General features: G+C 34.1%; 2 protein-coding genes across 4 annotated transcripts in view; one reads left to right on the top strand and one right to left on the bottom strand.

The window, feature by feature from the left end:
* The first annotated feature begins 14,723 nt into the window (after window positions 1–14,723).
* Window positions 14,724–27,071, top strand: part of SORBS2 (sorbin and SH3 domain containing 2) — a 451,850-nt gene continuing 439,502 nt past the window's right edge. The window contains exon 1 of the mRNA XM_074276085.1: window positions 14,724–14,901. The gene's annotated coding sequence lies outside the window, so the exon portion shown is untranslated. The remainder of the gene's footprint in view (window positions 14,902–27,071) is intronic.
* The window catches only part of LOC141547648 (uncharacterized), a 181,195-nt gene continuing 178,934 nt past the window's right edge, over window positions 24,811–27,071 (bottom strand). For 2 of the 3 annotated variants that reach the window (XR_012483567.1, XR_012483571.1), the window contains 2 exons: window positions 25,700–25,821; window positions 24,811–25,544 (listed from right to left, as the gene is read on the bottom strand). The gene's annotated coding sequence lies outside the window, so the exon portion shown is untranslated. Of the gene's footprint in view, window positions 25,545–25,670; window positions 25,822–27,071 lie in introns of all 3 variants that reach the window. The other variant, XR_012483568.1, reaches the window with a different exon arrangement.

The raw sequence follows: 27,071 nt of genomic DNA, 5'->3' as shown, positions 1-27,071 counted from the left end.
CATTGATGCTTTTATTTAAAACTTTTTTGTCATTTTCCAGTGACTCTCTCTCATAGGAAATTTTCTCTTTTAAAAAAATTATATTTTATTCTTTTCAATTAGCAAAAATCTGTACTTTACCCCTACATCCTCTCTTATTAATTAAAAGGGGGAAAACCCCTCATTACTATGTTTAGTTCAACAAACTAAATTTTGGTCATGTCCAAAATATATATTTGTTTCACCCCCATATCTGGAGATGGTAAACACTTCTAACAAATCTCAGTTAAGCAAGAAATTACTAAATTAGCAACATATACATTATTTCATAAGTCTAGTCTCTGCCCAGAGGAAAAAAATGTGCTTCACCACCAATTCAGTGAAGTCACACTTAATCATTGCATTCTGATGTCTTTCAGTATTGGTTTAGTTTATATTACATTGGTTAGTTTTCCTACTTCTTCCTTCCTCTACATTATTTCATATAATCTTTCTATACTATGAATTAATAGTCATTTTAATATTAATAATTTCTAAATGCACAATAATGTTCTCTTACATTCAGATACCATAATTTTTTTTCAGATACTTCCCCATCAATAGGCATCTACTTTGTTTCTAGTTCTTGGTATTATAAAAAAAATCTTTAAATTTTCAACAAAAAACTTTTCCTTCTCCTTCACTTGTATATTGGTAGTGAAATTACTGAATCAAAGGATATATACAAGTTTAACAACTTTTCTAGTATAATTTCAGATTATTTGACAGAATAGTTGGGCCATTTCATAGCTTAAGCAAACTTATATTATTAAGTATCTGACTTTTTGCATTCCCTATATTTCTCAGTTTTGTCTCATGTTTATGAATATAATGAGTATGAACCTCAGTTATTTTAATTTGTGTTTTTTTATTGTTGATTTGGAGCATTATTTCATATCTAATATGCATTTCCTCATTTGAAAATGTTCTGCTTATATTATTTGACCACTTATTAAGAAATGGCTCTTGTTCTTATATATCTACACCAATTTTTATAGATCTTGGAAATCAGACTTTTGTTATTTATTTGCTGCAAATATTTTCATCAATTAACTCTCTCCTTTTTCTGTCACAGATTCTAAGATGAATTGATCACCATTAATCTATCTCCAGCCCTACCCAAAGATGTTCTACTTCAGAAGCTATTATGGGAAGCTATTATGGTAGGAATACCCACCAACTCTTTGTTGTTAAAAATCAGATTCAAAAATAAAATTTTCCAGAGATGGTTCCTTTGCCTTTTGAATGATGAAATCATTATAAAGGCAAGTCAAAAAACTATTTGCTGCTCTATTTTGAATAGAACAAATCTAATAAATCTCTGGATAATTGAAGCCCCACATGAATACTGTATTATCTCTTTCCCAAACTATTTATCCATTTCTTCTCTCTGCCTATGTGATCTACAGTATAAAGCAGTGACTGTATAATCTATTTGTGGATAGTTGGCATTTCTCCCTCTGATGTTCCTCCCCAAATGTTCTCCATCATGTCCCTCACCCCACCCAAGTTTTTAGATTTTTCTCCAATGACTTTATCACCTAAATATATGGTGTTTCAATAGTTACCCTCCTTTTTGATAGCTTTCAAATCTTCTAATTCTTAGTCTCATCTCATCACTTTCCTCATTAAAACTGAAAGCAGATATCCCTACCTTTCCAAATTATAAATAAGAATGTGTTTATTGATTGAAAATTATGAAAATAATATTTTAAAAGCACATATCTTCCAGATTCTCTTTTTTATGATGTTTGCTTGAAGTTTGCCCACATTTTGTTTTGTTTTGTTTTTGTTTTTCCAAATGAAGTTCTTGAAAAAAACATAATATTAATCAATTGAGTTTTGTCCTTGTGGTCTTTTCAGTTTCCTGCAGAACTAGAGGAAGATTGGATGAGACATTTCCTTTTTATATTTATTCATCTTTAAAAGGAGTGGATTACATTAAATGTTCTCCAAAATCTCTTTCACCCCTAGTATTTTGGGCATCAACTCATTCCAATTTGTGCCTCTCAAATAAGTTTTAGAAGAGATAGTTACATATCTGTAAAGAAAACAAACTTCAGGAGCTAGGGTAATGCCTTTTTGAAATGCTATTTGAGTGTTTTAAATGGATATCAGTCCATGAAGTTTTCTTGGCAAAGATACTGTAGTCATTTGCCATTTTCTTTTCCACATGTCCCCATCTTATGGAGGAGAAACTGATACAAATAGGTGTAAAGTGACTTGCCAAGAGTCACATAGCTAATTTTGCATAATTAAGTTGTTATAACTAAATAACTGTGGTGCAGCTGACGATGGAGAGAGGACCAACTTCCAAGTCAAGAATACCTTGGTTCAAATCTTGCTTCTGACACACACTAGTATGATCAGAGGCAAGTCACTCAACCTTCCTTTAGGTAATTCTTTAAGGCTAGAAGTGATAAATGAATATAGAGTGTTTACACATTTGGATCTTCCTTCATTGATGAAACTGCACCCTAACAACAACAACAATAACAAAAAACAAAAATAGCAAGAGTTTAGTTTTCATAAACACCGAATGGTCCTTCGATCAATTCTGAGACCAGGATTCTTGTCCACTTTTTTTTTTTAAATGATAACTACTTAGGTTTAAATTCAACATTCAATAATTATTTTTTGAGAATCCTATACAGCTAATGAGAGAACAATATAAGTTTGAATAATGAAAAAATAATTTAGAGTGAATTCCAGATCACATTTAATTTGACCTAAAACTCACTTAGTATAAACTAATGAAAGGTTTTGACATGCCAATTCATCATCTGCTTGCACTTGTCTTTAATCCTATGCTGTTTCGATGTACCATATTAACATATGTTGTTGTTGTTTTAAAGAGACCTTACCAAATTGATAAAAAAGAATTGTTGCAGTTCATTTGTTTCCGTTTTGACTGACTCTTTGCAACTACACTTGAAATTTTCTTGGCAAAGTTACTGGAGTGATTTGACATTTTCTTCTCCAACTCATTTTACAGTTGAGGAAACTGAAACAAATAGAGTTAAGTGACTTGCTCAAGATCACATAGCTAGTAAGTGTCTGAGGCCTGATAAATGATGCCAGTGTAAAAATAGAAGAGGTTATATTACATTTAAACAAAAAGTTTACATAATTGGCTATAGTTATTCATGTCAAATACAGTGTGGAATATTATATATAGGGGAAATAAAAGAAGAAAAAAAACAAAATTGTATCATCTGTTTGTGATCTGAAGGATTCATAAAGAATTACAAGGAATGAAGTGTTACAATGTTGGAAATATAGCATCTTTTATTTGCTTTGATTGAAGATGGCAATCAAAAACACATTCCTTTATAATAGCAACATTTCAGACAAAAGATTCAATTTTATTTCATGCAATGAAATAAAATGAAAATGAAATGATAGTAAAGAAATTTTCTCTGCAAGTTTTGGTTGGTTCAGTCACTTTAAAAATCAAGTTCAATTCCATAATGTGCAGATGAAAATGTGGCAGCTAGATAGTCTAATCTTTGAGGGGAGGGGAAGAATAATTGAAAGTGGATAACGTTCAACAATTTTTTTTTAATATAGATGAAATAGGCTTATTCTAGAAAAGAATGCCTTCCAGAGCTTAGTTTTTTAAGAAATAAATAAAAAAAAAACACTCAACATGGATTTAAAATGTCTAAGGATCACCTAACACTTTTATTGAGTAAAACAAAGAAGATTTTAAATTAAAATCAATAGTTATTTATTGATCTTGAAATCCTCTATCTCTAAGAGGTTATAACCATCAATTTTTCCAGTTTCAGTTGGCAGTCAAGTAAGAAGGCATGAATAACTAATGCTGTTTCTAAGATTGGTTTTCAAGTTGATCTTTTGTTAGTTTTTCTTTTTTGTCCCAACAGTTGAAAAATTCTGCAATATAACAACATGAAATTTAGAAGTATTACAGAATTTAGATAATGCATGCCCAGGTCATCCAACTCCATTTGCTTCATTTTTTTAAGAATGTGAAAAATTCACCAAGTTGTAGATAAAATTCTTTATACCAGCTAGTAGATATTTATGAAGCTATATATATAAAAAGGCAAGTATATGTATGTATGTATATAAATAGACATAGTCAAAAAGAACAGGTATAAATAAAAGCATAGATATAGATTTATAATTGCTAATATGCTTCAAATAGTATTAATAACTTTTTTTTCATCAAATTGTCCATTGTAGGCTTATTTTAGATAGGATATTTTGTAATTTATTTTAAAGAGTTGTAATTTTTCTATAAATATTCTATTAGTGTATAATAACTTTGAACTCAAATTTCTTCTTATGCTTTACTATCATATTAATAAACAGATAGAAATTTATTTTTTGTTATTGAAATTCTTTTGCATATTTCCATCCATGTTTCTAATTATTATATTTTACACTTAATTTTAACTTTGAATAGCACAAAATTTGAATAATATGACTACTTCATAGATTTTATGATTCAAATTCACAATAATAGTCAAAAATTCAGTTGAACTATGAAGGGCATTGAAAAAAATCATTTCTTCCCTAATTTTTTCCACTGACTGGCTCTCTCTTCTAGAAATGAAATAGGAAGGGATTTAAAAATGTTTTAATTGGCCAACCAATTATTTTGAATAATGTTTAATTCTCACTTCATCCTTTTATTCCTTTTTCTGTCATTTTAAAATTTTGCTTAAAAATGTGTATTAATCTCTTTTTTTTAATAAGACATTTGAAGTTAAATGATTTTCCAGGGTCATATAGCTAGTGAATGTTAAATATCCAAGGTCGAATTTGAACTCAGGTACTTCTGACTTCAGGACCAGTGCTTTATTCATTGCATCATCTAGCTGCCTCCTCCTCTCTTTTGTTTTAGAAACACAATTTTTTTTCTGAATATATACCTCCCTCATTTCCTTACCTTGAGACCTTTTCATCATAGCAAATATTTTTTAAAAGGAGGTTTAACAATATTTATCACATTCTACCATAAATACAATATTTTACATCCATAACCCCTTTCTTCAGCAATGAAAGACGAAAGATACATGTTTTCAACTCTTCTAGAAGTCAGATCTGGTTATTATAAATATACAAGATTTAGTTTGTTTTATAATTGTAGTAGTAGTTGTTGTTGTTGACTTGTTGTAGAAGAATATGTTATTTTCCTGATTGTGCTTACTATACTCTATATAGAGTCACAAAAGTCTTCCCCAGGTTCTCTAAATTTTCCATAGTTATTTCTTATAGTTCAGTAATTCACTTAAATTCACTGAATTCATATACTATCTCTTGTCGAACCATTTCCTTTCTAATGGACATATACATTGTTTCTATTTCTTTGATATCACAAAAAGGTGATATGAATATTTTGATATGTAGAAAACCTTTTTTTTTCTGACTTTGCTTCCTTGATACATATAACTAGCAATGAAATCTGTGAGCCAAATGATAAGGGAATTTTAGTCAGTTTTTTTAAAATTATAATTCCAAATTATTTATCATAATGGTGAGAACAATTCACAGATCCATCAATTGTAGAATTCATCCCGCTGTATTTTCAGTCCTTCCAACAATGATTATTGCCATCCTTTTTCATTATTGCACATTTGCTGAATATATACATAATTGATTTCCATATGCATTTCTTTTATTATTTGTGATTTGGAATAACCTTTTGTGTGGCTGTTAATAGTAGGCTATTCTTCTTTTGAGAACTATTCATTCATGCTCTTTGAATATAACCATTAAATATATCTTAGTCATATTTATACTCATTTTTATAAAGTAAAATTTGAAGTTCTTGGTTTTCTGTTTTAATTGAATAGGCAGGGGGGAGGGAATGAGTCCCAAATATATAGAGGCATAGTAAAATCTACAAGGGAAACAGAATAATTAATTTAGTGAAGGGAGAGCTTTATTTTTCACAAAGGTAAAGTCTTTAAAATTCACTTAAAGTGACAAACATAAAAAGATTTCTTTGTATTAAGTAAAAATCTATTTCATTTTATTTTTGTTTACTACTCAGAGTTAAATAAATATAACAGATTATAGTAATCATTATTTTAAACTGAATTTTCATTTATCCTTTCCCGGTGGAGAAGCATCAAAAGTCTTTGCTTTCATGAAAACAAACACGTGAAATGAATCACAATGGTAAACCTAGATTAATAAGGTTAATTGTTAAGGTAATTCTAAAACAAACTATTTTAGCTCTAGTAAACAGACACCAGCTACTTGTATGGGCTAAAGTTTTGAACTAGAAGGTGTCTTTGAAATGAACAAAGAGAAGAGAGAGTTCCAACCCCCCAGAGGATAAAACCATTATCAACAGTGTGTGGGGTGATGTTGTGCTATGAAAAGGTAGAGCTTTGCTTTTCCCTTTCAACTTGGCAAGCATCAGTTTCATTTCAAATCTTTGGTCTTTGAATTGGGATGAACTTGGATTCATATTTCAAAGCTTTCCTTACAAGTCAGGTATTTTCCTCAACTTGAAGATTCCATTTTATTTGTGATATCCCACCATTGTGGTAAATGACCTTCTATGTTTCACTAGTTCATTCAACCCCATTTTATTTCACCCTGCTGAAATTATTTGTTTTTCTGTGAAATTACTATTTAATAGTGAAACAAAACAATAAACAGCTATCTGAATCCATCAAGGTAATTGGGCTCACACTATATGTGTAAACACAATATACTCACCCCTTCAAGGATATGTAAAAAAGATAGATGGATAGCTAGGTAGATATGATAGATAAGGATAGACAAATATAGATTTTTTTTAACAAATTATGCATTAACACAAGCAGAAAAATCATAATAGGAAATACTTATAATCCAGAGCCATTGCATGAATATTTTCAGATTTGCCCCTCTAAATGAAAGCATATTCAGAAAGTCTCTTTCCATTTCCAATTAGCAAGGTCAGTAAAAAAGGGTGGAACTACTAACTTATATGAATTCCTGAGGAGTTAATGACTCAGATGTTTTAATAGGAGATGAAGATTTACTTAATTGCAGGTGAACTGAAACTCAATACTAAATTATAAGTTGCAAATTCCAGCATGGATAATTAATAAATTGATAGGAGAACATCCAAAGAGGGAAATGGCGATTGCAAGGTTTACATCATATGGTTTTATCAAGAAAAAATCATGCCAAACTCACCTAATTTCCTTTTTGACCACAGAATCAATAGGGAAAGCTCACGAAACAATTGATAGAATTATTTTGGCAGCTATATAAAGATTGAGTTGAAGAGGGGAAACAGACTCTGATTAGATTCTGGAAGTCCAATTAAGAAATGATTAAAATAGTTTAAGAGAAAGGTGATAAAGGGCTAACCTAGGGTGGCAGTCTTGTAAGTGAGGTAAAGAGGATTAATGTGTCAGCAACTGATTAGATATGAAATGTGAAGAATGAGGGAAGAGTCAAGGATGACTCCAAAGTTGTGAAACTGAGTGACTGAAAGAATGGTGTTATCTTTAAAATATATAGGAAAATTTGGAGGAGGAGTGGGTTTAAGGGAAAAATAATTCTGTTTTGGAAATGAATTAGAGATGCCTATTGTACATCAAGATACAGGAAAACAGAGAATGAAGGATTCTTCTATTTTTTTATTGATTGATTTTTTTAATTCAATATTTTTAATATTTAATAGAAAAAAACCTGAAAAGCTCTTTTGTTGTCTACCATTCACGTGTTATTATTAAACTATTTTCTTTGACCAAGGTGACCACAAAAAAATAACTGTTCAATAACTCTCTGATTATTATTATAGGTAGGCTACTAAAGGTGAGCCACTGTCACAAAGGATGCCTACCACAAAATCTATTTGAAAGAGAACTTGTGTGTAGACACAAATAAGTGGATAGAAATTTTATTAAATGCTTACTGTATGACAGGCACTGTGATAAATACTGGAGATAAAAAAATATAAATATGACAGTCATTACTCTCAAGGAATTTATATCATTTTAAAAAATAAGGTTTTATTGATGTCTTTCATTTTTTATGTAATCATAGTTTCTTCCATTATTTCTTTCCTTTCTCCCTCCCAAAGGGCCATTCCATATGACAAAGAGTATTTTTTAAAGACAGAAGAAGAAAAAGGAAGAGGATCACAATCAAACAAGACATTGGAAAAAAAATCTGTGCAATGTGGAACTCTTTGGACCCCTCATCTTCTTTAAGGGATGAGTTGAGAATATTCTCTCATATCTCTTCTTCCAAGTCATACATGTTCTTTATAATTTTTCTTTAGATTTTCTTTGTGTAGTTCTTTCCATTTACATTGTAATAATGTGTATATTGTTTTTGGTTTTTTGCTCTTACTTTACTTCATGTCAATTTATAAAGATCTTTCCATCTCTCTAATTCATCATATTCATAATTTCTTATGGAATAATAATATTCCACTACATTTATATGTCATACTATATTTAGCTATTCCCTAATTGAGGGTTATCTATTTTGTTTCAAATTCTTTGCTATCTCTAAAAGTGCAACTATAAATATTTTGATATATATGAGGATATTCTTCTTATAATTGTTTTCTTGAGGCACAAACCCAGTAAAAGATTCTCTGGGTCAAAGAATATGGACATTTCTCGTTTCATTTCCATAATTCCATTCTCATTTGGTGTAGCCTTCACTCAGGAGCTTTGTTGAGGCCCAATGTCCCTGGGAGGTGTTTGTTAAGATTCTTTAAAGAACTGTTTGTTTATATCAGTTGACTATTGAGAAATGGAGAAATTACATTCTAATCAAAGAGCTTATATCTTGGCCAACTGCTCCTATTTGTCTATGATACAGTGAATTTTGCATTATACCCGAGAACATTATTGAGCAGAGGTCTCAAAATTAAATAGGTCACTCATTCTACATAATATCCCCTATTGACAATTATTGATTTAGTTTTAAATTTTATTATCTATGATTTGTTGTATTTGTCTTTATTTTAACCACACTGTGCTATATAAAGTTTTTCAAGGATATCCAAAGCCACTTTTGAAAGATGGTCCCACAATCAATACAAGGAAAACCAATATAGATGAAGACTGAATATTTCCCAAATCATGACTTTATTCAGTCTATCAGTGATTATTACAGATACCAAAGACCTGAATTCAGAACTATATAAGAAGAGAATAGAGGTTTGCTATTCATTTCAAAAAATTCTTTTTAAAATTGCTTTCATGAATCCCAAATTGTTCATGGTCAGCAAATAAGCTTCCTTCTCTTTTTCCATTAGTATGTAAGCTCTTTGAGAGCTGGGACTGTCTTGCTTTTTATTAGTATTTATATTCCAAGCATTTACACAGTGCCTCACACATAATGAGTGCTCAATGAATGCTCTATTGATCTCTCTGTATGTTGATCTCTCTTTCCTGATAATATTGCATTCTATAAATTTAGAAAGCCATAGTCATAGGAGAATAACTATTGTAGATAACCCAAAAGACAATGGAGTGGCTATAAACAGGCTGCAGCATGTAGTCAACATTAACCTATCTATATAGGCATGCATTGAATGAATGGTAAAGGTGAGTCAGTTATATAGTAAGAGGCAGTAACAGATGGACAAACAGGGTTTGGTGCTTCATATCTATAAAATAGATGCACATATATGTGTTTATGTATGTGTATATCCACATATAATATTTAAATGTATAGGGGAAACTAGGCAATATAGTGTCAAAAGTACTTCAAATCATCTTACATTAGATATCTACTAACCAGTAGGCCCTTGGCAAGTCACTTAACCCTAATTACCTTCACACACACCCCAAAAAAAGTAAACCAAAAACCATAAAGACTCATGAGAATATATAAACAAGAATCATATAAGATGATGGGAAATTAATGAGCTAGAATCTACACACATGCTCACATAAAATGAGATTGTGAATTCATTGAAAATTGAAATCTAAAGTTTGAAAGTAAATTTTGTCCATATAAGTTTCAAAATAATTTTGTAGGAAAGAGAATTTAACTTCAGTCCTAGTTGCAGCAGCTCTTGGTGTGGTTTCATTATTTTACATCATTTTTAAAATGGGAAAAAATCATTTTCAGAATAGAAGAGTGTGTCACAGAACATAATCATCAAATAAAGTATTTGAAGAAAAAGCCTCCTACAATACGCAGTTTATGACTAAAAGGAATAATATGACTACATGAGTAGAATTTTGATTATAAAGGTTTCCTTTCCTTTACTAACAATTATTTAATCACCCCAACATTTCACAGAATCACAGAATTTGAGAGTTGGAAGGTATATCACTAGGCCATCCTATACATAAAAGAAATCCCTATTATTATTTTATCTGATAAGTCTGATACAGATTCTTCTTGCAGGTCTCCATAGAAGGTTGAATCCCCAACAGGAGACAGCCCATTCTACTTTGAGGTATTCTATTTTTTACTAAGTTTTTCCTAAACTTGCCTTTTTCTGTCATTGTTCCTTATTCTGATATTTGGAAACTTTCTCAAGTCTCACTTGCTCATTTTTTGGGTTTTGATAGCTCAGAGTGAGTGCAATTATTTCTGCTCTGGCCAAAAACTCTGAGGATCTTCCCCTCCTAGAGTGATTCTTTTGGGAAGTCAAACAAGGTCATCTTTTGCCTCCCATTTTACCTAGCCTTGATTTCTGAATGGATTTTTGCCTCAGATAAACTGAGACCTGGGAAAAAAAAAACTTAGCTTAAAAAGAGCAAGGTTTCTTGCTGCATCCTGGACCAGAGCCAATCATTCTGACATGTCTCGCCACTTAATCTGGAGGAAAAAATGAGGCTGATGAATTTGTACAACCCTGCCTCACCTAAATCCAATTCACTTGCAAGTCAAGACCTCACCCCTATAATGTCATTGGTCTTCTTCAAGAAGGAAGGACAAACAACAATCTGTGAGTAGTATTAGTTGCCCTCCTGTGGGACCCAACTGGCCAATTGTAGTTGGGCTATTACTATTTCTTCCCCCTTTCTCTTTTTCATCCTCTCCCTCCTCCTTTCTCCTCTTCTCCCTCATATCTTTAAATGTTGTTTTAATCACTTATACTTCAAAAGATATCTTGGGGTTTGGGCTAGATTTATCCCCTTTATTTATCTGCTTGTTTATTCTATCATTGGTTTGATTGTTGGTTGTTCTTTTTTTTAAACTGGGATAATTAACTTTTTTATCTTATATAGTTTTTTCATTCATGATTTCTTGAAATATAAGCCTGATAAACCAGGCCTTAATAAAGCCCACAGTGATTCAAAAAGAGTTACTTGGCTATGTCTTTAAACCCAAATTACTCTGACTCTCATTGATTGGCCAATGAGACCCAGCCCAAACCTCACTTGCTCAATGCTTTAAGTTTTGATGGCTCAGAATGAATGTAAATGACAATTGTTTCTGTTCCAGCCAGAAACTCTGAGGGTTTTCCTTTTTCAAAATGTTTCTTTTGGGAAGCCAAACTAGGCCAAGTCTTGCCTCAGTTCTCATCTAGTCTTTAATCATTAACTGGGTGTTGTTTCAGACAAACTAAGACCTGAGAAAGACCTTAGTTTAAAAAGGCAAAGTCTCCCACTGCATCCTGGGTCATCTCCAGTCATCCCAATGAAGGTCTTGCCACATGGCTCTGGAGGAGAGACTGGTAATTTTGCACAGCCTCTCACAAATGCAATTCACTTGCAATTCATGACATCACCTTCTTAATGTCATTAGTTCTCTTCAAGAATGAAGGACAAACATCTGGGATCAAACAAAACAAGTCTAGTCCCTCCTATATATGATAGCTCTTCAAGATGATTTTCATATGTTCCTCCCTCCTCTCAGGTCTCCATATTTTTTCTCCAAGTTAAAAATTCATAATTCTTTCCATATCCTCATATGTCCTTTCCTCAAGCCCTGATTCCTGAATCTCTGGCCATTCCCCAGTTCATCAACACCCTTATAAAACTGTGGTTCCTAGAACTTAAGACTATAATACAACCAGGTCCCAAGTAGTGTGAACTGTGGATTCCATGCAGTGATCTCATTATTTGAGTCTGGACAGCACTTTCTAGTGGTGTGGAGCCAATGATCATATTTATATAATTATAACTTTATATAGTGTGAATTAGAACAAATGAAACCATTCCTGGACATTCATTGTTCTCACTAATTGGGATCTAGCTATGTTTCAGATGAGGTCTGCCATAGCAGAATACTTTGGCCTTTCAGCTTCTCGTTACAGAAAGCTATAACTCTTTAATGTAACTCAAGATCACATGATCAGTCAGCACATTACACCACTGATTTATATTAAGTTTATAGGCCATTTTTGCCTTCAGATCTTTTCCAGACTAATATCTAACCATGCCTCCCTCATCTTGTATTTGTGAAACTGACTTGCCAAGTGTAAGACTACATTTATCTCTACTGAAATGTAAATTAAAATGTAATTGGGAATATTAACAAAATAAATTAAAATACAATAAATCATAAATAACATTATAATTTAAAACTAAGCCAACATGCATTCAGTGGTGATCCTTATGTATTTAGTAGTCCCATTTCTTTTTTAATTTGACATCATTGCTTTAGAGTTTTAAAAGCTCTTTTATTTACAATATCTCATTTAAATTTCACAAAAATTTGGAAGGTAGAAATAGCATTATTTCTTCTATGAGAAAACTATAATCTAGGATAGTTAAGGGACATGTTTAAAGTCAAATGGGTAATAAGGACCAGGGCCAAGAATCAGATCTATGATTCCTGAAATATATCAATTGCTTCACTTGTACACAAGTGTGAAATTCTCCTTATAGTCCAGATTTCACAGGCAAAGCAAGGAAAACTATGAAGTCAGTTTGGGGATGCACTAAGTACAAAAGAATTCCCAATTTCCTTAGTTTGGGGAATTCTTGCATGGGAGCCATACCCACCAAATCAGATAATAACTCATCAATGACTTGAAAGAATTATAGATGCAGAATTGGAAGGGAACTCAGACACTCCATAATCTATCTCTAGTAGAGGGTCACAGTCAGTGGGGAAACTCTAGGTGAGGTATAAGACCCTTCAGCCCAGAGGGAACCTGCTAACAATGTCTGGTTCGGCACCCCAGCTTCCCATTACCCCTAAGGGCTCTCGGCCTTCCTGGGAAGTCAGGGGGCAGTGACAACCTGTGTTGAGATTGAAGCAGAGTGATAGCAGGTGGAAGAGTGAAACCAGGTAGCAAACTACATACAATAACAAGTTGTTTATGTGGTCCTACGTGCTCAGTGTTGTTTTTTGTTACATTATAAAAAGAGGAAAGCCTTTGAAATAAATGGACTCCATTTTCCCACCATCCTTGGAAGTCCTGCCTCATCACTTCTCCGCTAGGATGGTATATTTTAATCATCCTAGCATGGGGGCTCTAGAAAGCAACAGTATGTTTTGTCACCCCAACTTGGGGGCTCTAAAAAGCAGGATATTTTAATCACCGCGTTGTGGGAGCTCTAGAAAGCAAGACACAACAATCTCCCTCATTTTGCAGATGAGGAAATTGAGGTTTGGGATGATGAGTGACTTCTTCACAGATAATGTCAAATACAGCATTGGATTATAGTCTTCTGGCTCCAGAGAAGCCCTCAAGGAAGTGGGTGAAGCACATAAACATTAGGTGATATATTTATGGATCCTCCAGAGGAAACACTTGAAACACATTTACCTGATCTCAAGTCTAGCACTCTCCACTGTTCCATTTATTGTTAATATCCTTTATTATTATCTTTATCTGGATCTGGATTATTATTCAGGGAAAATATCTGTTTGCATCTAACTTCCTTACTTCTTCCTTCTAATTATCAATCAATTCAAAATATTTAGATTCTCAAAAAAAAAAAAAAAAAAAAAAAGTGAAACAGTCCCTTGCCCTCTAGGAGCTTACATTCTATGAGAGAAATAACATGCATACAAATCAATGTTTAAAAAATAAATTCAAGGTAAATTTGTGAGTGGGAAGAGAGATACTACAATTATGCAGAAAACTGATTCTATTCTGTTTCATTTTGCTACTGAATACCTAGTCACAGAGTATTACATTCTACCAAAGAGAGTCTAATATACTACTTCTTGATCTTTATGTTTTCATTAGTCCAGCCATGTAAAATCACCTATAAATATTAAAACCTTATATTGTTTAAGTAGCGTGATTTATAATACTTTCCTAAGATGGATTAGGTAGCTTTATTTAACTTCATCTTCCAGGCTTTCTTAATAACCCTCTTAATGTAGTCTGTCATTCCCATCTGCTTTGATTTAAAGTTGATTATACAGATTGGTTAGTGCAAGGAGAAGCCAGCTGACCACTTCAGAAGTATGTTAAGCTCCTAGTTATTTTCAGAGCATAAACACAAATCTACTATTGCCGGGTTATCCATTATTAGGTTTGTCCTCCAACGTTTACACAAAACTGTGGAAAACTAAATATTATATTTACGCCCTAGAAAAGCGTTCTTGTTCTTTTTTTAAAAAACCATCTCAAGTCAAGCTTCCACTTACTCCCTAACCAGCAACCTCCCGCCAGCATCCCTAGCGAAAGGCTGTTGACCACAACCCAAGGTTAAGACGAGATGAGCAATCGGCCAATCAGCTAAGGAGGGCTTCGGAGCGCTGATGCTCCCAGACAAATAGTTCGGTGCGGTTGCCGATTGATGACTACTTGATTGCGCATGAATACAACATACATGTTGCAAATGCTTTGCCAGCGCTCTCAGCGGGCGCCCATGCAGATCAGAGAGCGGACCGGGCCCTGAGAGGAGATCTTCCGTGTCCGCAGCGTTCCAACTGATGCTCTCACCTCTCCAGCCGGAAAGCATTTGACAAGAGGACCAGAACCGCAGCATCCCTGTGTCGGAATGTTCTCACTCAAAGGTATCTTGCTCGGCTCTCCTTCCCTCTAAGAATGCCAGAAAGCAGGGGTTTGTTGCTCCTCCTTCCCCACCCCTGCATGAGTACGTCTCCGGATGGATGGTGCGCTCTCTAGCAATGCTTTGTTTCTCTTGCCTGCCTGGATGTCAGCTCAGAAACGGTTAACTTCCCAGGGAGATGTTAAGACTGAGAGGAGCGGGTTTGCTGAGCGTGGGTAGTTCTCCAGGGTCTCTTTGTGAACACCGCTATTGTTCCGAAGGTAGCTGGGGCTGCTGGAGGGGATAGGTGGAGGCTGGACCGTTTGTCCCATTTGCAAAGGGGAAGCGAGGGTAGAAAGGAAACGGTCAAAGAAAGATAATACATGTTCTTGGCGCTGCCGCATGCAGCATATAGGAGTGCCAGAATCTTAGAGGAATGGCAGAGCCTGCTGATTGTGCCGGGATGAACATTAGAAGGACCATAAGGGCAAAAGTTTTCTAGCAATACACAATTCACACCTTACTGTCATGCTTGAGAACAACAACCCAAAAGATGCCTCGGTGGGGGAAGGGAAGGGCATTTAAAACAAACCGCCGCCTCTAATGAGCCCCAAAGTCATCACTAAATGAGAATCACCTGTATTCCCTTTCTAGGTAATTGAAAGAATAATCTAACTGTGCAGAAAATAAAACCCTAGCGGAATGAAATGTATTTATTGGGCTGACCTATAGGCTTTGGGTTGTATTTCTTTGTTGTGTTTTCTTTTGTCCCTGATGTGCCTCAGCTTTTAGGAGGGGTGGCTAAACAGCAACTTTCATCATTTAACATGCATTTCAATTAAGTCATTATTGCTTCTATGCCTCAGATGAAAAACCTTTAGACTTGACGTTAGAGCTCTAAGCAATCAGTAGCAGATCACATAAAATCATTGCATTTCTACGTTATCCACCACTTTCATGGGCTGTTTGAAAAAGAAATATCAGTTTTGAATGCTGGTCCTCTGGAAGTTGCCGTGGGTGTCCTCTTCCCCATTCCCCACCACTTCCTCCAGAGATATGCTGCTCTAATTAACCTTGTCTAAAAAGAATAACAAAAAAACTTAATCTCAGTGGTTTACTCTTAAGTCTCAATCTGATCATTCATGTTTAAGGTCTTTAAATTTTTACAAAGTGACTGTTTCCAGATTAAAAAAGGGATATTAAAATATTGATTACATTGGCTCAATTGCCTTGCCTACTTCTTATTCATAATTCATTAATAATGCTACACAAAGATGAATATAATTTGTCTCTGGAGCATAATCAATTATAGCAAAATTTGAATTTGTTTCTGCAGACCATGTAATATGTGTATTTATAAAGCCTACTTTAATATAAAGTAAAATTATCAAATATCATAAATTATAAAATGTTAATAAAGTACTAAGACTTGAATTGCAAGACTGACAAGTGAACACAAAATATGCAAATTTTTGCAGAAAGTTGTATGTGAAACAATTGCTAAGTATATTCACTTCCATTTAAAATTTTTCAATTTCACACACAACTTCTGAGAGGATAGATTTAAAAATTTTTAAATGAAAAAAGTGATTAGACTTCTGGGGAAAATGTTTTAGTATCTTTCTAGTCTCTTTATTTTTTTATTATATCCCTTTAAATATTCATTCTGGCACGGAGAAGATTGCAGGGATAATAACATAAGGGTGATTTTGAAGTCTACAAAGTGTTACCATGAGAAAGGATACCAGAACAAGAAGAAACAGAACACTCTTGTGTGAGACATTAAGGTTAGTTGCAAGAATGGGTATTCTGACTGTGAGGATTGCAAAAGGAAGCATTGACTTTCCCTTTTCTAGGGATATTGAAATTCTCATCTGCCTAGAATGAGTAAGGTATTATAAGTGTCAATTCAAGTTGTTGGTTGGACATTGGGAAGGGCCCATACTTTACAAAGTAATCACTCTCCTGAATTGTTTGATGCTTGTGAAACTCTAAATCATAAACTCTTTAGTTTAAGAATTTATTTTTCTATGAAAATGTAAACTGTTAGAAGCAACCCATGAAGGGCAAGAGGGAAAGAAAGAGAATCTTCTTTTTTGGCAATGGTGGGAGTATAATCCAGTGGTTATTTAAGGAAAACTGTAATAGAATGTTTCCTCAAGCTTGACTCCTTAATTTTTTGATACAGTACAGCTAAAAGGCAAGGGGACTGAGAAGAAATGAGGGATACTTTTATTGCAGGAAGCCTGTATTATAGGGGAGGCCTGAGGTTTTCAGGTACCTCTCCTCCCTTGCCATTGTGTGCCTTAGTGGTATACTTTTTGTCAGGGAAATTAACCAGAAGAATGTACTTCAAATGCATCTCCTCAGGTGTATCGTATGGACACCTATCTATGTTGGCAAGTTGCCCAGAGCTCCCTAAACAAAGAATACCATAAGGGAACAGGTGAATGATGATCTGAAAATCTCAGGCTCAGCTGTTGTTCTATGTCTGAGTCCATTCAGTTCCCCTCACCCTTCTGGTAGTGCTGCTCAGAGAGCATCATCCAAAAACCCTTGGGAAGGTAACACTTTTAAGCCAGTTTCAGTCATTTATATCTTCACATGAATGAAGAATCTGAGTGTGTACTTTAAAATGGAAGTTGTTTTAAAAAAAAAAGAAAGTACTAAATGATTGAAGCTAGAGGTGGGTATAGAAGGAAGCATAATGTAGAATAGGGCACTGATGGGGACCTACTAAATATAATTGTTGGTTCTTGGGACTCTGAGAAAAGGCATATTGAGAAATGTAGAGTATCTTCTCCTTCCCTGCCTCCAAAATCTGGCTTTGATTTCCTGGAATGCCTATGAGAACATAGGCTATAGACAAATGTTTAGTATTCTTTGTCAATCATAGTGAACTGAAGGAAAATAAAAAATGGATTAAATAAAATTTGAGTGGCAGGATAGAATTTTTACAGAACAAGTGATTTTTGATTGGTGAAATTACATCATCTTTTAAGATCTCTTCCAATCCTTCTGATCATGTAATCCCATATGGTTAAGGTGACTTTGGATAAGATAAAAGTGAACACAAAAATTAGTAAACTTCCATTTGCTAACTGTGTAATTCAACGAACATTTTAAAAGACTTTACTGTGCTAGGTACTGAGAATACCAGACAAAAACCAAAATAGTACCTGTCCTCAAGAAGCTTACATTCTATTGGGGGGCCACATGTGTATATACAAGTAAATAAAAAATTAGATTGTATCTGGAGAAAGAATATGTAGGGTCTTTCTTCCAAGTACCTAGTGGCTAAACACAGATTTGTTAGTTTACAGAGGATTTCCCTATTCTATTGCCCAAGTATCCTTTATATTTCATTATAATGTTAAATTATAAATTATGAATTAATTTTTTTCTTAAATACAGGAAAAGTTTTTTTGGGAAAAATAAAATCCCGAGCTTCATCTTTAGGCAACCAAAAACCTATATCTCTATAGGGCCTAAGAAGGACTAATGGCAGTAGTAGAGAGATGTGGGTGCCAAGCATAAACTATTTTGCCAAGATATTGCCATGTAGAGGAGTTTATTACTCTACAATTTTCAGATCCATTCCTCTCAAAAAATTTCGTGGTTTTATTCAATCACACAGATAACAAATGGAATTTTACTAACCCCTGTGTTTACCTTTATCTTACATACTCATTATTAGTAGAATTGGCATCCACTTATCTAAAATTGGTACATTTTCAGGGGGAAGCCCTCTGGGTTCTTTTGTCTTACACAATTGATGGCTGTGTGTGGCCGGACTCACTTGGCAGGTGTCCCGAATTATTGTAAAGTATATGTAGAACCACTCCCCTGGTCTTTGGTTACAGGTACAGCTCCATTTCCTAGAAATAGACCTTGATAAAGATGCCAGGATAGCAGAGATGCAGAAACAGAAATCTCCTTGTGTCTTTTTCAGTTGAATCTTCTGCTGATTGTTTGTGTGCTATTATCAAATTTTATACACACTTCGGTGTGGGACTATGTTTCTGATTCTTGAAATCTTGAGCTGGAGCGACTGATCAATATCATCCACATTTAATAGATAGAAAAACTCAAGCTTGGAAAGATTGAGATATGCCCAGGGTGATACAACTAGTTAAGTGGCAGAACCAGGACTGGGACCCCAGGGAAGGGCCTTTGACCATTGTTTTGGGCCAGAACTCTGAACAAGTATTCTTACAAGGTGTAAAACTAAAGATTTGATAAAGACAATGGTTATCTAGTTTAGCATGGTGCTTAATAGTTCCCTATTTAGTATTTAGTACTTAATATAGTTAGTTCTACAAGATTCACACCTACGATGATGTAATTATAATAGAATAAATAACAGCCAGCAGGGACTCAGAGACAGATTCATTCACTTCATCTCACACCACTGGGGTGGCTGGCCTCCTGCACTTCCCCCCACTGAGACCAAGGCCTGTCTGAAGGCTCTCCAGAAAGCTGTCCAGCCCCAGGCAAGGAGACAGTAAAGAATTTGGACAATAACACCTGGCTATTCTCGTGGTGATTACTCTGGCTGAAAAGAAGGCTGCCCCAAGACCTCCAAAAAATCAACTAGATCATTACAGACCATAGATCCAATAGTCTTTGGATGCTCCAATTCAATTCAACCTACATTTATTGGAGCAGCAAAAATGGTACAGTGCTTGACATATGCCAGGCTTGGAACCAGGAGTTCCAAGGTATCAGACACTTCTTAGCTGTGTGTCCCTGGGCAGGACACAGCCTCTGTTTGCTTCAGTTTCCTCATTTATGAACCTAATACCTGTCACATAGTAAGCACTATAAAAGTGTTAGCTATTATACTAATTAGAGATCAGGAAAAAAACTTCCTGGAAAAGATGGCACCTGAATTAGGCCTTAAAGGAAGCTAAGGCTTCTAGATTCCCTGATATAGTGAAGATATTATACCATTATACGGCCTACATCTTAGTAAAAGCATCTCTTCTCCTTTCCCTCTCTCCTTTTCCTTCTTCCTCTCCCTCCTTCTTCTAATCTCCTTTCTCTTCTTTCTCTTTCTTTTTCTCTTCTTACTCTTTTTTCTCTGTCTCTCTTTTTCTTTCTCTTTTTCTCTCTGTGTCTATCTGTCTCTCTCTCCCTGTCTTTGTTTCTCTCAACACACACACACACACACACACCTCTATTTCTTAAACAAATACCGTGCCAGACTCTGTGCTGTTTTTACAAATATTAGATCATTTGATTCTTACAACAACCCTATGAATTCAGTGTTAGTATTATTCCCATTTTACAGTTAAGTAAACTGAGGAAAAGAAAGGTTAAATAACTTGCTCAGGCTCTAACAAATAGTAAATGTGAGGCCAGGTATGAGCTCAGGTTTTCCTGACTGCAGGCCCAGTACTCTAAGTACCATCTAGTTAATATTTCCTAGGGAAGGTTTGAAAATCATACACAGCAGTTCACTTTTAAAAAAGGCATTGAGCCTTCATTCTCACCCAGGTGACCTGACTTTTCACAAAATATATCTGCCTCCACCAAAAGGAAATGGAATTTTCATTATGTATTGTGACTGAGTACCCCTTCTCTCCCAAGATTCTGGACTTACTCAAGACATGTATTCATTTTTAGAGGCTAACCAAAGGGGTCAATTTCTTATCTACCTCCTATCTACCTTATCTACCTCTACCTTATGCCTTGTAGGACAATAGAAAAGTTTCCAAAATAAGGCTAAAGTATGACTTGTGGCTGTTTTTCAATATGTGGATCAGAGTTCTCAACAAACAGCATTAACCATATATCAGGTAAGACAGACAATCTTTATTTTTCCCTATAGAAAAATACCTCAGATGGAAATAATTCACAAGACCCCCTAAACAGATAGTGGTAATTCACATAGCTTTAGTAGAAATTCCGTATTCTAATGATTTCGTCTGTAACTTCATAGAAACTCTCTAAGGACTTGCTTCAATGCCAACTCAAAGAGCTTGGAGAATGATAAGCTGATATACAGACCCACGTTCTCATCTTCAAAGAGTATTTCTGAAATTCTTAATTATTATTATTATAGCCAGCATTTTGAGGTTTTACAAATATCTCATTTGATCCTCACACTAGCTTTAAGAGGTGGATCTTATTATTTTCATTTTACAGATAAAGGACTGGAGGCAAGGAAAGGTGAGTCATTTGCCCAGTCACACAACTAAGGCATCTTGGAGAGAAGATTTGAACTTAGGCTTTGGGATCTGGAAGACTTACACTTTATTTGTGACTAATCCAACTTTAACAGTGGTCAGATTCTTCTTTTTTATACTTTATTTTTTAAAATTAATTTTATAATTATAACTTTTTTGACAATACATATGCATGGGTAATTTTTTATAATATCATCCTTTGCACTCACTTCTGTTCTGAATTTTCCCCTCCTTCCTTCCACCGCCTCCCCTAGATGGCAGGCAGTCCCATACATGTTAAATGTGTTATAGTATATCCTGGATACAATATATGTGTGCACTGTCAAATTGGCTAAGATGACAGGAACAAATAATGATGAATGTTGGAGGGGATGTGGGAAAACTGGGACACTGATACATTGTTGGTAGAGCTGTGAAAGAATCCAGCCATTCTGGAGAGCAATTTGGAACTATGCCCAAAAAGTTATCAAACTGTGCATACCCTTTGATCCAGTCATACTACTACTGGGCTTATGTCCCAAAGCAATACTAAAGAGTGGAAAGGGACCTGGATGTGCCAAAATATTTGTGGCAGCTCTTTTTGTTGTAGCTAGAAACTGGAAGATGAATGGATGCCCATCAATTGGAGAATGGTTGGGTATGAATGGTATATGAAGGTTATGGAATATTATTGCTCTAAGAAATGACCAGCAGGAGGAATACAGAGAGGCTTGGAGAAACTTGCATGAACTGATGCTGAGTGAAATGAGCAGAACCAGGAAATCACTATACACTTCAACAACAATACTGTATGAAGATGTATTCTGATGGAGGTGGATATCTTCAACATAAAGAAGAGCTAATCCAATTCCAATTGATCAATGATGGACAGAATCAGCTACACCCAGAGAAGGAACACTGGGAAATGAGTGTAATCTATGAGCACTACTGTTTTTCTACCCAGGTTACTTATACCTTCAGAATCCAATTCTTAACGTGCAACAAGAAAATTGGATTTACATCCATATATTGTATCTAGGTTATACTGTAACACATTTAATATACGTATGGGATTGCCTGTCATATAGGGGAGGGAGGGGAAAATTTGGAAAAATGAATACAAGGGATAATGTTATTGAAAAAATTACTCATGCATATATATTGTCAAAAATGTATAATTATAAAATTAATTTAAAAAAACAATATATGTGTGCAGAACCGAATTTCTTGTTGCACAGGGAGAATTGGATTTAGAAGGTAAAAATAACCCGGGAAGAAAAACAAAAATGGAAACAGTTTACACTCTTTTCCCAGTGTTCCTTCTCTGGGTGTAGCTGATTCGGTCTGATTTTTCTTGATGGGCTGAGTGAAGAAGGTGGGCAAATGACATAACAGTGAAAGTATGTGAATACAGCATTGTTTTGTTTTGTTTTAAATGTACTGAAAGCTCATCATGTTTGACAATAAATCTATTCTGCTGGGATTCTACCTGAAAAAAATTCAAGAAATGTGATTTAATTACTGGATCTTTTAAAATTACAATCCGAGCTTATGATCTGTAAGTTTGCTGAGACAGGCAATGTAAAGAGAGATACAGAAAAATTCCCTTTCAAGTTCAAAACAAATGATTTTCTAAAAATTTCTTATAATAAGTATACTAAGAGGCTCATTTGTATGATTTCAGTTGGATGTAATAATTTCCAGTGACTTTCTTTTTATCCAAAAGTGCATATTATTGAACATTTTCTAAATTACAATACTTTAGTGAGCTATAAAAATGACGTTAAGACCCTCTGACCTTAGGTCCAAAAAAGGGATGGTAGTAGAACAGGCCTATTTGAAAGAATCCATTTTTTCAACAGTTGCTAAAAATATAGGTCACTGTTCTGTTTGTATATTAGTAATATCACAGGACAATAGATTTTAAATTAAGAAAGGACCCTGGCAGTCATTTAGTCCAATAGCTTCATTTTGGGAAGCTGGGGCTCAGAAAAGTTAAAGGACTGATTTGTGATCATTAGTTACTAGAAAAGCAGGAATTTAAAGCCTGCTCTGCTGAGTGTATATACAGAGTTCTTTCCACTATGCCACAGTATCTCCTTTTAAAGGTCTTTATTCACAATGGCCCATATGATAGATCATATAAATATTACTTCTACTTAACAGATGAAGCAACTAAATCTCACTAAAGCCAAATGGTTAGATCACTATAACTGTCATTCTAAGTCCAGAGCCTCTTGACTTATCAGATATATATATATATATAAAGCTTCATGGTTTCCAGGTTCATCTATACTCATTATTATTTCATTTATTACAACTCTGTGAAGTTGGTAATGAAATTTGTCCCAATTTTATAGATATGCTAACTTGGAGAAGTTCAAATGACTTGCTCAAGTTTGTGTCACTAGTCAAGGACTGAAAGAGGATTAGAATCTGGTCTTTGGACTATTAGTCTAAGATACTTTATTTTGGACCTGATTGAAAATCATTGGACCTGATTCTAGTTTTCAAATTGCTTTACACGATTCATTAACTAAGAAAGATGTGATAGTTTATGAATCAGAGACATTATAAAATGATCACATCTTTCTTATTACATATGTAGTATACAGTGAATAAATTGTTGTAGAATTGAAGAAAACATTTTTGTAGATTGATTAGAAAGTTGATCAGATTGCTTGAACACACTCACAAGTACATTGTCTTTCCCCCTTCCTATTAGCATGACGTAAGACCTTTTGAGCTTAATCTTCACTTCAATCCCAAGTACACATATAAATTATTTTTATTATCAACCATTATTTTTCTACTCAAGATTGTTCAGAAAAATGGTGAGGGTATCTTTTATTAAAAAAAAAAAACTCCTCTGTATTCTTAAATGCTGTTGCCATATTGCCTTACATAGCAAGTTTTCATTCATTCTTTTCCTAAGTCATTATAAGATGATAGAGAATTTGAAGCAAGTTTATGAGACAATATGTAAACATGTGTGGTATTCAAGAGTGGGGAAGAGATACTTTTCAATTTTCCATATTTATTATGTTTTCAAGTTACATTTTTAGTTCTTCCATAACTAGATCTAGAGATCAGTCATCCACCTTTTGATCTGCAAAATCTTTTTAAAAAGAACCCAGGACCCATAGCCTTTTCATGTGGTTTTTAGTAAACTGCAGGCCTTGAGGGCAGGAATAACCTTATTCCTTTTTAAGGCATCCTAAATGTCTAATACAGTGGCAGGTACATAAGAAAAACGTTAAAAATGCTTCTTGATTGATTTATGATTAAGTGAGATAATATTGTAAAACACTTTTTAAATCTGAAAGCACTATACAAATAGCACTTATTATTATATCTGGAACTCTGGGTTATTTTTTCTTATTCATTTAGTGGAGTTACATTCTGTGACGCTGGCACAGCTCTAGTAGGAAGCCAAGTACCTCAAGGGACAGGCAGAAATTGCCAGAGATTGTTATCCAGCAGCTTTCAGTAATATGAATTGGTTATTAATGTTTCAAGGACAGTGATTGTATTGACAAAGTACTATCATACTGACAATACTCATAATAATAATAATAATATAAAAATAGTCTTAATAATCATATCACTCCATTATTCAAACATATTCAGTGGCTCCCCGTTGATTAGAACAGAGTTTCGCAAATTTGTTGATGTCAAGACTTTTAAATTATTGAGAACACCCAAAAGCTTTTGTTGTAAGGTAATATCAATTATTAATATTATTAGAAATTAAGACCAATACCTTTCTTAAAAAACAATTTATTTTTAATTCATTTAAATAACAGTAATATGCCTAGTCCATGTTAACATAAATAATATTTTATGAAAAATAATGATTTTTGGAACAAAAAAATAGTGAGAGAAGTGGCATTGTTTTACATATTTTGGTAAATCTCTTCAATATCTGGATTTGAATAAAACAGATTCTCATATCTGCTTCTGCATTGAATTTCTTGTGATATATTGTTTTGATTAACATATCTAAAGAAAACTGGATTCATACAAATATGTGAGTTAGAAAAGGGAGGAATATTTAATCATCAAACAATATATTAACATTATTATGAAAATAGTTTCGACCTTGAAGATCTAGCAAGGGTCTCAAGAACCCCTTGAGGTCCTCTAGAGGATAAAACACAAGTCCTTTATTCTGATACTCAAGGCTCTTCATCTTCTGAAGCCTATTGATCTTTGTCCTCTTCATGAACTCTTTGATGTAACCCAAAAATCTGATCCAAGGATCAGACTTTCTTCTACATTTCTGTCTCTTGGTATTCGTGCACAAACTCTTCTATAAAACCCCCTCTATCCTATTCTTTTACCTAGAAGTGATCTCTTCTCATGTTCTGAGAGTCTCCATAATAGAGGGAAGGTGTTCAAAATGCAAGCTTGATGAGGGTTAATCAATGTTTGGGTTAATTTGCTGATTTGTCTTTTTCTCCTTTCTTTTTAAATCTTTGTTACAAGGGAGGGGATTCTGGGGAAAAGAGTGGGGAGAATATATTTAGAAATGAATATCATATGAAATGAAAACATTAATAAAATTATCATATGTGTATGTATAAATATGTATCTATACATACATATACTTATCCATGCGTACATGCGGTTCAGTTGTTTTAGCTGTCTCACCTCTGGCACATGCTGACTGTGTGTCCCTGGACAAGGCTCTTAATCCTTCAGTACTTCAGACAACTCTATAAAATTTGAAGGTGCTGAGCTTCATTGGTAGAAGTTTCCTCATGGGGAGTTCCCTATACAAGAAAATTAACATAAAACTCAACCTATCTGTAAGTATATACAAATATGAGTTTATGCCTGTGTGTACTGTAGTAAAAGACATTGTAAAAAGGGAGGGAAAACTGGAGAAATAAAGATGAGAAAGCTCCCAGACAAAGGGTCTTGAAAGAACAAATTCCTCTTCCATCTGAATCTTGGCAGTATCAAATCACTGGCAGAAATAGCAGCATGGCTCTAGCTTAGCCAGGGCCTATTCCTTTTGAAAACTGCTCCAGGGTGAATGTTTCCATATAACACCACAGTTATTTTTTGATGATGGGTGATTTCTTGAGTCAATATGCTCTAAGTTAATACATTCTTTAACAGCCCAGATTTTTGCAATTTTGATATTTGAACTACATCCATTTTGTTCCCTAAATAAAAGGATCCAAGGGAGCTATTAAATAATATTTCAGTCTCCTTTGAGCATTTAAGGCTCTTTTTTAAAAATGTAAATCCCAAATGTGGACCATGTTTAAAAATTCTTGGTTCAGCCCTAAAATAATTTGCACTCATTTCATTTAACGCAATAATTCAAAAAAGCATTCATTAAATGCCCACTACATTATGCCAGATCCTAGGAATAAAAACATTTATGTATATGTCTCTCCTCTCAGGGAGCTTCCATTCTACTGAGGAAAATATCTTCATTGATCATTTTGGAGAAAGAGCAAGCCCACAATTTCTTGGAAACAGCTTACATCATTCTTTTCAAAGGCTTTGTCCAAGGTTTTGATTTAAAAGATTTATTAATAAAACAACCCCCCCCTTTTTTTACCTTCTTGTATACCTCTGTCCACAAGGACATGCATGTACTTACAGCTTTGACTTCCTAACAAATGGTTCCATAATCCTTGGATTTTTTCAAATAACTAAATTTATAAAAAAAGATTTATGGTATATCACCTCACTCATGTGTGTCTGTGCATTGTTGAATCCATTGGGATATCTTCCCATCCATAAGGAAGCTCATTATTTTTTTCTATCTTTTTTCTTAGCCCTATTTTATTAGTTTTATTCTTATCTGTTTAAAATTTCTGTTTTCAATCTAAAAGTGATCATTTACTCTTTAATCCCAATTTTTTTTCCCATGAATCTCTTCATACTCTTCTCTAATGCACTCATTTACTAAACATGAGACTCATTGAACACCACTGCTAATATTTGGGTTGTGTTTAGTCTATGTTTTAATATGGAAATTTGTCTTGTTTAGCAAATAGTCTGG

Source organism: Sminthopsis crassicaudata, chromosome 6 (assembly GCF_048593235.1).
Source record: "Sminthopsis crassicaudata isolate SCR6 chromosome 6, ASM4859323v1, whole genome shotgun sequence".
NCBI lineage: Eukaryota > Metazoa > Chordata > Mammalia > Dasyuromorphia > Dasyuridae > Sminthopsis > Sminthopsis crassicaudata.
The sequence above is the reverse complement of the archived record's forward strand: the minus strand, read 5'-3'. Positions and strand labels throughout refer to the sequence as shown.